Genomic DNA, 15,777 nt, shown 5'->3' with positions numbered 1-15,777 from the left:
GACGGACGGACAGACAGTCACCGCTTAATCGATTTCTCTTTTCATTCTGATCATTTATGTATACATTTGTCTATATCTATCTCGATTCGTTTTGCCTGTTACAAACAACCGTTATGTGAACAAAGTTATAATACCCTTGTGCACAAGTGCGCTCGGGTATAAAAACCGAAATAAAGCATATATGCACAGTTTCGGTTGAAAACAGCAATAATGCATATTAGAAAAACCGAAATTATGCACCTGCACACTTTCGGTTGAAAATCGATATTATGCTTATGCACACTACTATCACTGATATCATTTATTTGTTTACCAACCAACGAGGATATGCTTAATTGTTTTTTCGTAGTTATTATACATTTGCATTATTGGAATTGATTAAATCTTTTTCTTACAAAAATTGAGTGCATGTACGTACAAATAAAGTTGCAATGTTCCACAAGCTAGTCCGAGATGTTTTGATCGATTGTTATCGAAAGTTGAACGCAACTGGCAACAGCACCCTGAAATTGTCCATATGAAAAATGTGCATACGAAATAATGCATATGAAAAAACCGAAATAAAGCATATATGCACAGTTTCGGTTGAAACCCGAAATAATGCATATGAGAAAAACGGAGTAACGTATACATGCACAGTTTCGAGTCAAAACCGAAGTAATGCATGTAAAAATAAAAACGAAGTAATGCATACATGCACAGTCTCGGTTCAAAACCGAAATAATGCATATAACAATTACCGAAATAGTGCATACATGAAAACGAACTTCTTTCTGCGTAGGCCTTCGGCCGCCCTCGGGTATTATAACCCTTACTAAGTAGAATTTTCCTTTCTGTGTTGCCGGAAAAATGAACTGGAAGTATATTTGTGCAAAACTTCTTTCTGCGTAGGTGGCCTTCGGCCGCGCTCAGGGAATATAACCCTTATTAAATAGAACTCTCCTTTCTGTGTTGCCGGAAAAGAAAGTGATCTGGTACGCATACGATGAGAGCAGTAGGGAGTGCAGGTGGCATTACACAATGGGAGCACTGTGGCTAGTCATTTCGGCTGGGCGGGGTTCTTGCCTCACTACTTTTCCCTACGCCATAGCAGAGAAAGGTCACGCCTGTCAAGCATCTTCACTTCCAGCAAGGCCGGAAGTATCGGACGGACCATACAAAAAATATTCAAAAAATTCAAAAAAAAACAGCTGAAAGCTGAAAAAAACGTTAAAATTAAACTTCTGAAATAAAACGGAAAGCAAGGGAAACAAAACTAGAAACTCTGGTGCTGACCCACCCTCAACCATGGTCACCGGCGCACCCTGTTCCCGTTGACTCCATTATTAAAGTCCTACTGCGCCTTATTATATTAATTATTTAATTAATCCCAACGGTTTTCACCCTCCATTCCCGCCCAACCGACAGGCGATGTTGAGCTCGAAATATTTAACGTTTACATACCCCCAGTCACTTACTGCCCGGCAGGATATCACCCTGATATAGGTGCGCTCCTCAGAGGTGAAAACCTTATGGTAGTAGGTGACTTTAATGCGCACCACGATCTTGGGCATTGAAGCCTGTCAAACGATCTTATGGCAACTGGCACGACAATCTCGTGAGCACCCAAATGCTAGACTCAGAAGTAGAAGGGCTCACGAAAGCTTTTCAAAGAGCTACAAAAGCAGCATGTCCCAAAATAAAAAGGAGAAAGCAACGACCACGATGGTGGTCGCATGAAAGAATGAACCTAAGGAAGGAATGCAGGATGAAATTTAATCAAGCGAAAGCGTCTAATGTGCGGAACGAATATAAGGACTGCCAACGCAGATTCAAATATACTGTCAGAGCTGCAAAACGTTCCTCCTGGGAGACATTTGCCAAACGATAGAAAGCAACTCGGAGGCAAATCGTTTACGCAAAATCCTTTCGAAAAACCCAAGCGCGCCTAGCTACCTGCTCATAGGGAATGGTGAATGGACGAGCAGCAGCTCCGAAACGCTTGAGCTCCTCATGCAGATGCACTTTCCTGATTGTTCCGACACCAGAGGATCGAACAATTTACAGATCACTGCCCCAAACGGGGGAATCCATCTTATTACTATTTCTGATGCGGACATCAAGGAAGCTGTTTGCAGCTTCTCGCCCTTCAAGTCACCGGGTCTCGATGGTATCCTACCCATCGATCTTCAGAAAACAATGGATATAGTTATTCCAAAACCAATGGCTATTTATAGAGCGGCCATCAGCCTCGCCTATATACCACAGAGATGGACGCAGGTAAAAGTTGTATTTATCCCCAAAGCGGGTAAATCTTCGCACACCAAACCCAATGAGTTCAGACCAATCAGCCTCTCGTCCTTCTTACTGAAGTCACTAGAGAGCATATTGGAGACCCAAATTAGGGAAATAGTTGGTCCAAAGCCCTCTACTGCCCAACATGCATACAACAAAGGAAAGGGTGTAGATACAGCTCTACACAGCCTTATCTTTGACATTGAGAAATCTCTGTACTACAAAGAGTATGCTCTATCTGTCTTCTTGGACATTGAGGGTGCTTTCAATAACATCAGTCCGGATGCAGTTATTTCACCGCTCCAGGAACTTGGACTTTGCAACACGTTGATAGCGTTTGTCAACAATCTCCTCCGGGATCGGGTTATAAACTCAGAGCTAGGGGACGCCGCCGTCAAAAAGTACGCGACAAGGGGAACCCCCAGGGAGGTGTACTCTCACCTCTACTTTGGAACATTGCCGTTGACAGTTTGCTGAAAGAAATAGAAAGACACGGCGGCAGAGTGGTAGCCTACGCCGATGATATTGTTATTACGGCTACAGGTAAATATTTACCAACCCTGACTTGTCTCATTCAAGGTATACTAAACAATCTCTCACGTTGGTGCAGAAATCGTGGTTTGGGAGTAAATTCCACAAAATCAGAACTTGAACTGTTCACAAGGAAACACATCTGTCCATCTCTCGGAAATGTGACTTTGAATGGTGCCACACTACAGAGAACTGATCAGGTTAAATATCTAGGTCTAATTCTGGATAGGAAACTAAAGTGGGGACCTAACATCGATGAAAGGGTCCGCAAAGCCACAACTGCCCTATACTCCTGCACCAGGGCTATTGGCAAAAACTGGGGTCTGGAGCCCAAAATCGTAACTTGGATCTACATCGCGGTGGTAAGACCGATTCTTTTCTACGGGGTAGCAGTTTGGTGGGATTCTCTCAATAAAAAGGTGAACTCTAAGAAAATGGACAAAGTTCAACGACTGGCTTCTCTACTGATAACAGGAGCCATGAAAACAACATCCACAAAAGCGCTCAACACGCTGTTAGCACTTCCCCCGACGGATCTTTATGCAAAAAAGATGGCATGCAGTACCGCCATTAGGCTCAACGCGACCAACAAATGGACGCATCCACATATAGGCCACTGCAAAATTGTGAACAACCTTACTCAGTTTCCGACAACCGATTACATTCCGCCCACCCGCACTTCCAAGGCCATGTTCACGACCCTTCTTCCCTCAAGGGAAGAGCGGATCCATCCATGTCTACACGGACGGATCGAAGCTCGAAAAAAGAGTAGGTGGTGGAGTCTATTCGGAACAGTTAGGCATATCATTCAGCTTCCGCCTCCCTGATTACTGCAGAGTTTTTCAGGCAGAACTGATAGCTATCTCAAAGGCCGCATCACTGGTCCAGTGTGATACGATTTCTAGTCATGAAATCTACATCTTCACTGACAGCCAGGCGGCAATAAAATCTCTGGGAGATATGTCGCTGACTTCCAAAGTAGTTGCTCAATCGGCATCTCTCAACGAGATGGCTGAGACATTCCGCACACACGTTGTCAGGGTACCTGGCCATTGCGACATTCAGGGAAACTGCAAGGCTGACGAACTCGCGCGTCATGGAACGACATTGCCGGATACAGACATAAGGGATACTACTCTCGCAATCCCACTTCGGACATGCAAATATCTACTGAACGAAAAATTCATAGAAGTTGCCAATGAAAGATGGCGAATGGAACCAACCTGTCACATTGCCAAAACGCTCTGGCCCGCCTCCAACGCCCAGCGCACCAAGTCTCTACTTAATCTAAGTAGGCACAACATTCGTATAGTGACTGGAGTTCTCACCGGACATTGTCTGATCGGATTACACGCAGCTAGACTGGGCGCACCCTGGAACGACTACTGCAGAAGGTAAACCATCCCACATCTTCTCTGTCATTGCCCTGCTCTATCAAAACGGAGAGAAAAAGCTCTCGGGAGATACTTCTTCGACGATCTCGATGACCTCAAAGAGGTGAACGTCAGAAGTCATTGAACATTCTTGCTAAGAACCAAGTGTTTTACAGGAGATGGGGATAATTAAAAACCCCTCATGCGGTATCACAAAGGACCCAGAGTGTAAGTGTGTCCTACTTCTGGACTGCCGCCCAACCTAACCTAACAGGCACGACGACGCACCCACCAGGATTATGGGCAGCTGCTGCAGATCGCCAGACATAACAATAGTCAGCGCTGGTCTGATAAAAAGCGTATCATGGCGATTTATGCTGACTTTGGCCTCAGACCATCTGCTTGCAGAAGAGTCCTCGCCGAGGTACGCCAAGAGGTATCTCTACGAACTGACGGACATTGACGATACGGAGCCTCATTTGCCTCGGGAGACTAGGACCACAATAGCCCAACTTCTCTCTGGCTACAGCAGCAGGTTAAACTCACACCTGAGCAGATTAGACGCAGATGGGCCAAATGAGTGTCAGGCATGCGGAGAGACAACAACAACCCCTATTGCAAGTGGCGACTAGTAGTAGATAAAGGACTCTTATTCGATTAGCGCTTTTCCATGGTATTGTGGATCAGTGTTGCCGTTTTAGTCCTTTGGTGGCTAGATTTAGCTACCACATAATTAGTTTGGCCACATAAATTTAAAACTGTCCCTAGCCCTTTTTTAGCCCTTTGGAGAATTTCTTTATACTTGTCATGAAAAAGTTGTATATGCTTAATTTGATCTAATTTTTTCAATTAAGTAAGAGATGAGTTTTTAAACAAAGAAAGACTGATATATATACATATATGTATTGTATGTTCCTTACGTTTTTATACATACATCCTGTAAAAGTGTTAGGGCTGTTAACTTATCTATTAACGATTTAACTATAGTTTAAAATAGATAAGTTTACGGCCCTTAATATGCTTAATTTGTTAAATGGCCCATTAAGTCGATTGACCGTGTATGTTCTTGCGGTGTGATAGTACCAGCTGCTGGTGCGACTTCAAAAACTATTTGAAAATTTTATGATTGTAGCAGCATGCTAGTGTCGTGAGTGGTGAAATTAGCTCAATTTTCTAAGTAAAAAGTATTTTGGCGAAAATTTCTTGCACTATATGAGTCAAAGCCGTGCTTGTGGAAGATTAAGTTCTCGATATTGGAGTTGTGAATTAAAAAAAAAAAATTTGGTAGAAAAATTATGAAATTTCGGCTCTAATCATTTCGATCATTCCTCGACCTCATTTGTAAAGAAATAAATATTGTACCAGCATGCTGGTAAGTTATATGCCTCGCGCCTGATGGTACAATACCATTGCTTATTGAAAATGTTTGCGTGTATACTTATACATATATGTATAAGTATACACGCAAACATTTTCAATAAGCAATGGTATTGTACCATCAGGCGCGAGGCATATAACTTACCAGCATGCTGGTAAGTTATATGCCTCGCGCCTGATGGTACAATACCATTGCTTATTGAAAATGTTTGCGTGTATACTTATACATATATGTATAAGTATACACGCAAACATTTTCAATAAGCAATGGTATTGTACCATCAGGCGCGAGGCATATAACTTACCAGCATGCTGGTAAGTTATATGCCTCGCGCCTGATGGTACAATACCATTGCTTATTGAAAATGTTTGCGTGTATACTTATACATATATGTATAAGTATACACGCAAACATTTTCAATAAGCAATGGTATTGTACCATCAGGCGCGAGGCATATAACTTACCAGCATGCTGGTAAGTTATATGCCTCGCGCCTGATGGTACAATACCATTGCTTATTGAAAATGTTTGCGTGTATACTTATACATATATGTATATGTAAGTAAAAAAATTTAGTTACCGTTTTTAGCCACAATGACTTTTTTAGCTCTTTTTTTTAAAGGAATTTGGCTACCACTAAAAAGATTCGCGGCAACACTGTTGTGGATGTCAATTTCTCGTTCAACAAGCGACTGTGAATAGTTTTTTTTATCGCTAATCCTTACACAAATCTTTGTTTGTAGAAGGATGAGCGACTATAAACCATTCACACGCACTTATTGAATGAGAAATTTTGTAAATACCACAGATAATCGACTAATACGGCTTTCCCGCGGCACCCCAATTACGTAGTTCGCTCTCTCATTCGTAATTCGCACTCCAATCACTTTTTAAACTACGTAATTCACCATACAAAATTTTGAGAGCGAATTACTTCATTTGTTGGTAATTCAGATTACCAAGCGAATTACGAACAAATCGCTGCCGCCTCAAATTTTTATCGGAAATTTATCGAAACCAGTTAACAAATCAATGATAGCACTTTTTCTGAGTACGAAAGGTAAAGTTTATACATGTGTACATCAAAAATGTAATACGGCAACTTATAAATATTTAGCGATAACTTACATTTTGCATCAATTTTGTAGCGAAGAAAGAAAACACAAAACACAGGGACAGAGAACTGTCAAATCGAATTAAGAATGTGCTCGTGGGAATGGGGTAATTCGCGATTGTATTTGGGGAAGCGAACAATTACCTTGTTTATATGGCACCAAGCGCGGAATCGAATTAACTCGGGTTAGTGAAGCTCGCTTGAAATGCAAATGTTTATATGCAACAAAATAAATGAGTCGATCGAACACGCATTCAAACAGAGTTCATTTCGATGCAACCCTGGTAATACATGTGTCAATTATTGAAAATAATAAACATGGAAAAATAATAATTAAATACTCAAACATCCAAGAAAAAAGGATATTAGCTATTAATTTTATAACAAAGCTTAGCCTAAATGTAATTTCAAGAACTATTTAAATGCTTTACTTCATACAGAGTTGCATGAAACAGTCGTGTGGACAAATCCCGTGTATATATGCACTCTTAACACGATTCAACAACTCTTAACTCGCATTCAAAATGTGATATGGTGGCACGGTTAAAAGTTTCAATTCGATTTAGGAATGAGCTTACATGTGTGTATCCAGATAACATGATTTGACTTAGAACGAATTGAAGCATCATATGAACATGATAAATGTAATTTAGATTGTTGTGGGAAAATCGTATTACAGTCGTTTATCTACTACTAGTCGACACTCCCAGTAATGGCGAAAGTCTTATGTAAACGGCCCTTAAACGATCGAGAGATTCGCCATCGTTGCAAAATTACAATCGAATCAATAATCGACTCGCGTTTACACTAGACAATGCCGTCAAGACAAAGACATACGTAATAGTTGTCAAAACGCTGATAATTGTCTCCGTGGCGAAGGCGTCCTGACAATAGTTATGACAATTCCTTTTGAGCAAAATATGACGTGAACGTTGTATTATAATACGCATTTCGCATGAGCTATTTAAGCTAAAAACTAAAAAATAATAAAGAAGGGACAAAATTACAAACACATCAACGTCTCTTGTGTTATTTTAGAACTTTTGTTATGAATTTCTCTCCTTTCTTGCACTAGACGTCAAAATTATTGTTTGCATACGTCAAATCATTGTCAGATTTGCTGCCTTGAAAATAATGAGACAACTGGAAAACTATGCATGTATTAGTGAAAAAGTGTTGGTTCCCCTTTCAATTTTCAATACACTCACACTTTTACACTAGCACACTAGTATTTATTACTTGAATGAGCAACTTGCTTTCAATTTTTCCCTTTCAATTGAAATTTTCATCAGCGTACAGCATTGGTATGGGAATTTTGTGAAAATAAAAAAATACTAAGCTTCTGCATGCTAAATTTAAATCTACAAAGGAATTAAAAATGGAAAATGGTCTTCAGAAGATAGTTAGTTCAGTGTTTTTTCGAAGACGACATGTTGATAATGAAACTTCTTCCAAAATTGAATGCAGCTTTCGTAATGGCTTTAAATTTTGGTGATATTTGACAAGCAATGTGTGTGAGGATTTTGAAAGGCAAAACTGATTGTGTGTCGTCAGCGTAAGTTATCACCAAGGAGATCGTGTGAACTCAATCGATAGCTTTCGTAGCCTTGTGTAGGTGTGTATTCCCAACAAACATTTAGGTTTGAGCCCAACTTGAGGTTAAGTTGAGAACTAAGGCATTTCTCAAATCTCCAACGTTGTTTCTCAACAGTTACTCAAGTGGAGGATCATAGCGTTCTCAACAAGAAGGGCATTTTTCTTTGTATGGAAAAAGGACTGTTTCTCAAGTTGAGAAAATGCTAGTTCTTAGAGCTGGGATACTACCGATGTCGGTTTTAGCAAGATTTCACAATGTCTCTTCTTTACATCTCTACACATTTCATTAAATATTTTTATGCAAGAGAATTCACAACATAGTCGGCAAAAAAAAAATTAAATTATTGGGATATTGAGCAACTATAAGCTTACACTGAGTTATAGTAAAATTGAATTAGCTATAAAACTGCTTACACAAAATTTGTATAGAAATTCGAATTAAAAAGCTTGAATTTTTAATTATTTTATTGTTTTTTATGTTTTCTACAACTTTTATAAAAAATTAATAGACACTAAATAAACAAAAAAATAGTCAAAAGTGCTAAAAAAATGTTGTGCTTTCATTTTGAGCAGTACTATATTCGTTTTCTTATAATATGGTAAAATGTTAATAATTTCCCTTATCCGGATTTTGATATGAGCCTCCGTATTTGATCTCAGTTGAACTTTTATAAGTATGAGTTGTCAATTTTAACGAATATCTTTTATTTCGTTTGTTTTGTAGTATTATAAATGTATTTTTATAGCCAATTTCATTTCTTTGCACTTCAAAAGGGACAAACTAAATCCTAATTTATTTTTGCCACATAAAAAATAAATTCAGATTTTGCCTGTCGATATTCAAGGGGTTGCAAGTGTATGTATATAAGTTATATAATTCAGCCGCATAAATTAATAAGTTTGATTTATTATTATAAGAAGTTCTTTTTGAGGCACTCAAATTAAAAAAAAAATATACAATCTCTTTAATTTACAAAGTAATTTATAAATTTTATAAATTTATTAATTATTTAATTTTCAAGCAATTGAGCGTTTCAATTCAATACCTTTCACGACGATCGTTTCGAAAACTATCGAGTGGCGGTACTATCGATAGTATCCCAGCTCTACTAGTTCTCAACTTAAACTCCAATGTAATTACCCAATTGGTCTCAAACATATCATTAAAATACTGAAATTGAAATAGTAAAATACCGTATACCTTTTTGATTGAAACGACATACATAGATGAATGTGAATATTAATTTTCCATGAGTATTACTCCTTTTGTATTATGTAGTTCAGGCTTTCCTAAAGTGGGTGCCGCTAGTGGCTAGGGTATACTAGTGGTGCGGGCAAATTCTTAAAACCTCCCTACCACAACACAAATGGCTTGCAGCAAAGGGATATTTCGCTTGGTTTTTCAAGCCGCTTGGTAGTGTATTTCGCTCTTAGGCGTAGTTCCCCAGTACGTTTTGTCAACGGAAAATTAAATCTGAAAATTTTCAGAAAAATAGCCGAAAACGTACCCTTTTCCATCCGTTTTCGGTACTTTTGTAGACCTAATCCGCGTTTCATCCACTTTTCTTTCCGTTTTCGGATTAATTTTCGGATTTTTTGCTTGCTGGGCTGTTTTCGTAACAAGCGCAGCAGCTTCACGCACGTGTATATGTTACTTAGTCTTTGGAACTTCACAATCATACTGTGAAAGGGCGAATCAACACGATTTTAGAGGCAGTCGAAAAACGAACTTATAAATAAATTGAAAACATGTTAATTTTTTAGTTTGCAACTTGAAGTACCGACGTAGTGGGACTTAATGTTCTTCTCGTGTTAGTGAAGTACCCATTCGTAATGCAGATCGCAGAAGAACTTTTGATGAGCGAAGTGCTTGAGACCTACACCACTAGCGACGAAATTTTTAAAGCTATAGACAAATTTGTATAGAAAAATGGTTTGAAATGGAGCAAGTGTGCGGATATTTGCAGTGATGTCTAGGATGAAGCAAGAGGCAGGAAACGCCACGAGAAGTCACTGTATGATCCCTCGGTATACCCTGGCGACTAGGAAGATGCCGCCTAGGAAGAGGCCTGCGAAACTAAAATACATCTTTGGATTTCTTTCTAGCACGTCGAGCTTTGTCTTATTGGTGACATGTATATTCTAGAAAGTCTAGCAATTTGGATGAAAACTCCTTAAATAAACAAAGTAAATCAGAAAAACGTATGTAACTTCGAAGATAACGTTAAGAAAATTGATAAAAGTTATTTTCTTAGTGTTAACGCGCATTACCAGTGTTAACTTGGAAGGTTTAGAAAAAAAAACCATTGTCGAATATTTTCCTAACATTGCCTCTGAGGATGTCTACAGCTTGCTTTCACTAGCGGTGAAGTTCAGGTGGCCATCAGGCAGGCGAAAGCCTCCAAAACCATGGGCCCGGACGGAATATGCATGTACACATACTTTTTTTGGCCACATAAATTTAAAACTGCCCCTAGCCCTTTTTTTAGCCCTTTGGAGGATTTCTTTATACTTGTCATGAAAAAGTTGTATATGCTTAATTTGATCTAATTTTTTCAATTAAGTAAGAGATGAGTTTTTAACCAAAGAAAGGCTGATATATATACATATATGTATTGTATGTTCCTTACGTTTTTATATATACATCCTGTAAAAAAATTTAGTTACCATTTTTAGCCACAATGACTTTTTTTAGCTCTTTTTTTTTAAAGGAATTTGGCTACCACTAAAAATGATTCGCGGCAACACTGTTGTGGATGTCAATTTCTCGTTCAACGAGCGACTGTGAAAATTTTTTTTTATCGCTAATCCTTATACAACTCTTTGTTTGTAGAAGGATGAGCGACTATAAACTATTCACACGCACTTATTGAACGAGAAAACGATTTTGTAAATACCACAGATAATCGACTAATACGGCTTTCCCGCGGCACCCCAATTACGTAGTTCGCTCTCTCATTCGTAATTCACTATACAAAATTTTGAGAGCGAATTACTTCATTTGTTGGTAATTCAGATCACAGTATACCAGTAGAAAAGGTTTTTGTTATTGTGGCTGTTAATTTGGTCCCCATAAAGGGCTTGAGAGTTGCCAGCAACTGTTTTGCCGCATTCAGGGTGCTGTGCAGCAAAATAATGTAAACAATTTTAACATCGGATAAATGGCGAGAGAAATATTGTTGTGCGCTTTATAAGCAAATATGACCGTAATAAAATGTTTTATACGTCAATATAACTAATTAGCGCTATTTTTGCAATTCGAAATGATGTTAAAATTATTTGTAGTGAAATATGTACTTTATGAGTTAAATGGAAATGATGTAAAATGTTTTATATATGGATCTAGTTTTAATAATAATATCTAGTACTTTCGTCTACATTGCTTTTATTGTAAGTTTTCACGAGTAGTTGCAGTTTTCTGCAATTGTCTCTGGTGGACTATACATGCTAAAGCTAAATAATTTCACAATTTCTACCCTACTAAACGTTTATATTTTAATAAAATGTGTTCAATTGCTTAAGAATATATAATTTCCGATCAAATTATAACACTGAGGGCCGGTTGTTCAATGTCTGGTTATCACTACTTGCCGGTTAAACATCATTATCGACGTTTTTGACACCATGCTTATAACATGTGATCGATAAAGCAGTCGTTGTATTTAACCGGAGCTTCTACCTCTGATTTGTGCAAATCAGACATTGAACAACCGGCCCTGAATGCTTGAGAAACAATTTTTTAAATCAAATGATCAATAGTGAACGCACTCGGAGCGAATTTCGGAACACTGAGCGAATTATGCATATTAACACTAAATAATTTCTAACTTTCTACCGTATTATACGTTTATATTTCAATTTAATATGATTAATTACTGAATAATATATAAACTCCGATCAAACTTCACTACTGAATGCTTGACAAACAATATTTTTTATCAAAAAATCAATAGTGAACGCACTCGGAGCGAATTTTGGAACACGATATAAAATATGCATGTTAAGACTAAGTAATTTCTCATAAGCTTATGTTTTAATATAATATAATTCATTACTGAAGAATATATTAACTCTGATCAAACTATAGTATTAATTCTTTGACAAACTATTTAAATCAAATGATCAACAGGTGGCGCGCTCGGAGCGAATTTTGGTACACTTCATAAAATATTTACAGAGGGAGTACATTATTTGGTAGAGGTCAAAATGTATTTAACAAAGTGTGATTGAATTTGACATTGCTCTCAGAAGAACCATCCTATAAAGTCAAACTGAAAAAAATTTGTATGAATTTTGAATCGTTTCTTTATATATTTTTACATTTTTACATAATAGTATCTTAAAAGAGAGCCACACTGAGTTGTCAATAACACCTTGGGCCGTATGCATAAAAACTAAGCAATTACTTTTTCTCAGATTTTCATACCTTTCACTTAAATTTATTTGAAAAAATTGAGTGAGAGGTCGGAAATTTTAAGAAAAAGCATTTGCTTAGGTTTTATGCATACGGCTCCTTGTTTAATACACCCATGATACAAATATTTAAAGGTAAACCCGCTTGCACAATTCGTCGGCCATCATTTACTTTTTGAAGTTTGTCTATTTTATAAAATTGAAATTTTGAGAGCAACTCAAATGCCAAATAAAGGTAAAACAAAAAACAAATAGATGAAAATATTGAAATTTTCATTTATTTGAGACTGATAATGTGAATGTATTTGTGAGATTGAAAATTTGAAAACATTTTTGTAATGTTACCAAACTTTAAAAATGTTCAGGCTGCCTTTCAACGGTTTTATCTTCAGATTTTTGTATCATGAGTACACCTTAATCGAGATATCACGAACAAGTTTTCCTTTATTTGCTTAACGATTTAAAAAAAGGGAGGACAGTCGGATCTACGTAACCAGAACGACCTGCATGCGCATTGAAATCGGTTGTATTTTTTGCTAAGAACTATTTGTTATTATTGAGATAGGACTTACTGTGGGTGCTTTAAGATTCATTTTGTAAACATGTATGCACTTATAAAAAACAATTGCGATATTTTATTTTAAATTATGAATTTTATTCGTGCAATTTTTTATGTTTAATAGTTTTGAGGACATTTTTTGGTTCTGTTGATTCTTTTATTGCATGCCTTAAACTTTTTTACTTTAAGTTATAATGTTGAAGATATGCCTTCTGCCTTTGTCAAGCACTTTAGCTAGGTGCGAGAAATTTAGCATATGCGCGTAAGAGCAAGGAGTAGGTATACGGCTGTGCTGCCGCGATTCTCCAACATCTTGTCAAAGGAGAAAACATATTGGTGGCGGAATCCATCGTAGTCCAATTTTTCTTAAAATCGACGAAAAAGCGATCACTGATTCTGAACTGCTATGAACGTGTGTATTCAAAGCAAGCGCCGCGTTCGTAGCTATTCGACCTTAATAGCATTTTCGTAGATTTCTCGAAAAATCGGACTACGATGGATTCTATTATAGCCTTGATTAGTTCGTGCGATTATGACTTATGGATCGATTATGGATGGGAACGGAACCTCAGTTGGGTTGCCGATGGACAGCGCCACTGAAATGAAAATGTTTTTTATTATGAATAGCAATAATTAAGTTTCATAAAGTTCAAGGTGGTACAATTTAAAAAAAAGTTGAAAAAAGAAATAAAGTATCTCAATCAAAAATTCCCGGCAGCCACAAAAACGCACTTGCCAATATAGCAACTTAGTTGCCAGCTTTCAGTTGCTAGTTGCCATCGGTAATACCATTTCAGCCACTGGCCAACCAACTGAAGTTCGGTTGTCCTCCGTAATCGACCCATAAAATCGGAATCGAATAGGCATGCACGTTCTGCTGAACAATAAATATTTTTTAAATGTGTGCTTTGTCCGCTAACGAATTCCAGCCATGTGTGAAATATCGTATGTGAAGCCTCCGTCTGACTTAACGATTGTCAAAGGCATGCCAGAAGATGTTTCATCATATGTTTTCGGCCATCGTCTTCTTCGAGTAAGTTCATCGATACCAAAAACTTTACAACCTATATTTGCCAGCAGCCCTTAGTGTTTTTGCCAATGACATGGTACTATTGCACTGTTAATAACCAAATTAAGCCGCAGTTGTATTCACACGTGATATAATAGCTAGTGTCGGCAAGCTGTGGGAATGCCCAGGAGATGGCGTTTGTTCAGCTATCGAAATCATTACACCGACGGCGGTGGGCAGCTCTCCTGGAACATATTTACCACAGCAGTAGTTGCGGCGTTTTGTTCTGCAATNTCATTACACCGACGGCGGTGGGCAGTTCTGCTGGAACATATTTACCACAGCAGTGGTTGCGGCGTTTTGTTCTGCAACAATAGCCTGCAATGATGACATGTCATATAATGTCGACGAACAAAGATATAAAATTTAAAATGACTAACCTTATTCCCAGCCGATTTGGGAGACCACCCTTGGTCACGACCAGAACGCATTTACCAAGAGGAATAACCGCAGAGATTGCAGTAGTTCTTGCAATCACCGTTGATGATGCTGTGCTTGTAATGAATAGTCTGATTACAAAAAAATGCATTAATGAAATCTTATACACATCAAATAAATAAATTTCAATAATTTTTTTACCATTTCACAAACCGAATTACCAAGAAATGGAAACTCACCGCGGTGCGATACAGAAATAAAAACCGACAGGGCTGCATTTTCTTGGTAAACAACACAAGCGCTCAGAGCAAACTGATCCGCAAAATTATTTTGTGAAAAATAATAGTTGAAAAAAGAGTTTTTACACATGATTATCACATTAACTCATAAGTGCAAATTATTGTGATTATTTTTAGTTGCATATAATTGTATTACCTTAGACTTTTTTTAAATGTTTTCTAATATTCATTCTTTTGGGCCGCAAAAGCAACCATGCGCTCAATTTCTTGTGGGGAAATTTGGTCCCCATAAAGGACTTTCACCACGAAACAGCTACAAAAACAAAAACTTTTTCTACTGGTATACTGTGATTCAGATTACCATGCGAATTACGAACAAATCGCTGCCGCCTCAAATTTTTATCGGAAATTTATCGAAACCAGTTAACAAATCAATGATAGCACTTTTTCTGAGTACGAAAGGTAAAGTTTATACATGTGTACATCAAAAATGTAATACGGCAACTTATAAATATTTAGCGATAACTTACATTTTGCATCAATTTTGTAGCGAAGAAAGAAAACACAAAACACAGAGACAGAGAACTGTCAAATCGAATTAAGAATGTGCTCGTGGGAATGGGGTAATTCGCGATTGTATTTGGGGAAGCGAACAATTACCTTGTTTATATGGCACCAAGCGCGGAATCGAATTAACTCGTGTTAGTGAAGCTCGCTTGAAATGCAAATGTTTATATGCAACAAAATAAATGAGTCGATCGAACACGCTTTCAAACAGAGTTCATCCCGATGCAGCCCTGGTAGTACATGTGTCAATTCTTGAAAATAATAAACATGGAAAAATAATAATTAA

The 15,777-nt window shown here is 37.7% G+C and overlaps 1 long non-coding RNA gene across 1 annotated transcript in view; it reads left to right on the top strand.

The window, feature by feature from the left end:
- LOC108373770 (uncharacterized) overlaps positions 1-14,500 on the top strand; it is a 17,148-nt gene extending 2,648 nt beyond the window's left edge. The window contains exons 2-3 of the long non-coding RNA XR_001848991.1: positions 13,245-13,252; positions 14,316-14,500. This is a non-coding gene — a long non-coding RNA (uncharacterized LOC108373770). The remainder of the gene's footprint in view (positions 1-13,244; positions 13,253-14,315) is intronic.
- Positions 14,501-15,777: the final 1,277 nt, after the last annotated feature.

Source organism: Rhagoletis zephyria, unplaced genomic scaffold (genome assembly GCF_001687245.7).
Source record: "Rhagoletis zephyria isolate East Lansing unplaced genomic scaffold, Rhagoletis_zephyria_1.1 Rzeph_scaffold_07020, whole genome shotgun sequence".
Classification (NCBI taxonomy): domain Eukaryota; kingdom Metazoa; phylum Arthropoda; class Insecta; order Diptera; family Tephritidae; genus Rhagoletis; species Rhagoletis zephyria.
The sequence above is the reverse complement of the archived record's forward strand: the minus strand, read 5'-3'. Positions and strand labels throughout refer to the sequence as shown.